The following is a 2,897-nucleotide window of genomic DNA, read 5'->3' as shown; positions in this document are numbered from 1 at the left end:
TTGCTTCTAAATATTGTATTTTTTCTGTAATTTTATCTTTTTTTCTCAATTATATTTTCAAATAGGTTTTTAAGTAACTACATAAAAGGATCATTGATTTTGGTTATTATTTTTTATAGAATGACCCCTAGCAACATTATTGATTTTCTTAGATTTAATTTTTCAGATTTTCCAGGTATGATCTTATATCATTTGTTGAAAAAAGAAATTTACCTTTTGCTTTCCAGCTTTTTATCTCTCATTTCTTTCTCTCTTCTAATTGTTGATACTGATACCTCCAGACTATGTTAAGTAATACTGGTGATAGTGGATACCACCACACTAATAGACACTTTAATTATTGCACTGGTTTGAGTGTTGAGATAGATATATTTTACCAAGTTAAGAAATTATCTATCCAATCCTACTTTGTTAAAAATATTTAAATAGATATTGAATTTTATCAAGGCGTTTTTAATGTCTTCACAAATAATTTTATGATTTCTCTCTTCATTTAGCAAATTTTATTGAATCATTTTTATGTCACAGTGTTAACAATAGAAATTTTGGTTCAGACACTAAGGTGAGAGACAGGAACTACCAAAGTGAGTGGTAAGACAGAACACTCTGAAGAACTTGCAAAAATTTAATGACCTGAAACTAGCTACAATAGAAAGACACTGACGTCATCATTGCCTACCTGTTTCTATTAGCAGTAAGTCCTTTCTTAAGGAGAGGGAAATAGAAGAAAATCCGAATGTTGATTCTACTTAAAAGTGGACATTCTAATTGCTAAATTAATGCAGTATTTTATTTTTTCAGTGTGACCAAGAAAGTCATAGGGCTACTCCATGCGCAGAGATTTAGAAAGAAAGGAAGAGAGGAAAAGAGGAAGTGAGAAAGAGAGGAAGGAAGGAAGGAAGGAAGGAAGGAAGGAAGGAAGGAAGGGAGGGAGGAAAGAAAAAACAGGTCCACTAAGCAATTTCAGAGGACAGTAGGAGACAAGAGAGAACTTGCTTTGTGATTGAACCTCTAATTACAACTCTTCCTCCAGGCTGAGGAAAAGTTTGCAACATTTAAAAGTATTTTTATTGGTGTGCCTGGGTGGCTCAGTCAGTTAAGCGCCTGCCTTGGGTTCAGGTCATGATCTCAGTGTCCTGGGATCCAGCACCTGGTCTGGCTCTCTGCTCAGGAGGAAGTCTGCTTTTCCCTCTCCCTCTCCATCTGCCCCTTCCTGGACTTGTGCTTTCTCTCTCTTCTGTCAAATATATAAATAAAATTTTTTTAAAAGTATTTTTATTTAATGACCCAAGAGAAGTCACATGTAATATATCTTGTCCTGATACATTTTGTCTTAATGTTCTTCAATAACTTTCTTTCTACTATGGTAATTGGTTTGTTTAGAATTTCTATCTTTCTAAATTCATTTTTAAAAATTTATACTTAGAAATTACATTCATATTTTCCTCCATTTATATTTTCATACAGAGTCTCATATTCATTAAAGTCTCTTACTCATAATTTCCTCCAAAGATCTGGTTATTTCTTTATTTTCATTTATTGATTGGATTAGCTGAACATTATCTCTTTTATTGTCTTTTTTTTTTTTTCAGGATTATGAATGAAGCAATTTTTTACCCCAGCATGTGTTCTAATGCTTCTTGTTGGCAACTGCCACCTGTCCAGCGATTCTTTCCAGATCCCTCTCTCCCTGAGGTGTCAGTTTGCAGCCCCACCCTGGTCCTTTTCCGCCATTTTCAGGCTCTCTAGGGCTTAGAGGAGGCTGTGGGCCATGCATGCTCTTGGAGCCCCTGCTGAAGTGGCTGGGCAGAACCCCGTTTCTCTGACGTTGCCTGCAGGTCTTGGTCCTGGAGGCGACCCTGGGCCACGCGGCCCCAGGGGTACCGGTGCGGTGCTCTGGAGGCAGGTTGTGTGTAGAACCAGTTCTCATCACAGCGAGCAAGCTCTTTGCACTTGGCCAGCTTGGCAGTGCAAACCCATTCAGGGAACTTCCTGCTTCCAGACTGTTTGAGGAAGGCTGCCAGAGCCCTGAGGAGCTCCTGCTGCTTCACGTCTTCTACAGGAACTCCATGCATCCTGCAGCCTCCGCGCTGCCCGCAGGGGACTCTTTTCTTGTCTTCTTTTCATGTTATTGATATCGTTGTTTTTACTCAAGCAGCTCTTGAGTTTGTTTAGTTATGGAATTTTTTGTTATCCAATTTTCAGTCTTTTTTGTCAATTCCTTTCTTCTGCTTTCATTTAACCAATTCGTTCTTGTTTTTATAATTGAGTTGGGTGTTTATTTTTATCCTTACTGGTTTACTTATACAGGTTCTTAAGTATATTCTCTGAGTGCTATTTTAGCTGGATACAATTGGTTCTGCTAGGTAGAGATACAATTACTATTTTCTAAATATTCTTAAATTTTGGTTAGGAGTTCCTTCAATAATAAGGTTTTTGTTGTTTTTTAAAAAATTATTTATTTATCTATTTTTGAGAGAGAGAGAGAATGAGCAGGGGGAGGAGCAGAGGGAGAAGCAGGCTCCCTGCTGAGCATGGGACCCAAGGCAGGGCTCAATCCCACGACCCTGGGATCATGACCTGAGCCAAAGGCAGATGCTCAACCTACTGAGCCACCCAGGAACCACCCCCCCCCTTTTTAATCCTAAGTTTTCTTAATGAGTTTTTAATTTTCAGGTGACAGGATTTTTATTTTCTAGTTTTATTTACCTCTGAGCAGAAAATATTGTCTTCACTCTTTCTACTTTCAATATTTGTTTCGTTTTTGATGTGCATAATCCATAGCCATATTTCTAATGTACTAAGAGCACCTTAAAAGAAGGTATATGCTGTTTTCTTTAAAGAGTTTGATATTTATCTGTTTATACTAAATTAAATATAACACTATTATTTAGTTC

At 37.3% G+C, this 2,897-nt stretch overlaps 1 pseudogene; it reads right to left on the bottom strand.

The window, feature by feature from the left end:
- Positions 1–1,500: 1,500 nt before the first annotated feature.
- On the bottom strand, positions 1,501–2,075 carry LOC123798492 (small ribosomal subunit protein eS19-like; annotated as a pseudogene).
- Between the last annotated feature and the right edge of the window lie 822 nt (positions 2,076–2,897).

This window comes from Ursus americanus, chromosome 11 (assembly GCF_024610735.1).
Source record: "Ursus americanus isolate L20-20 chromosome 11, mUrsAme1.1.p, whole genome shotgun sequence".
In the NCBI taxonomy this organism is placed as follows: domain Eukaryota; kingdom Metazoa; phylum Chordata; class Mammalia; order Carnivora; family Ursidae; genus Ursus; species Ursus americanus.
Note: the sequence above shows the minus strand (reverse complement) of the source record. Positions and strands in the feature narration are given on the sequence as shown.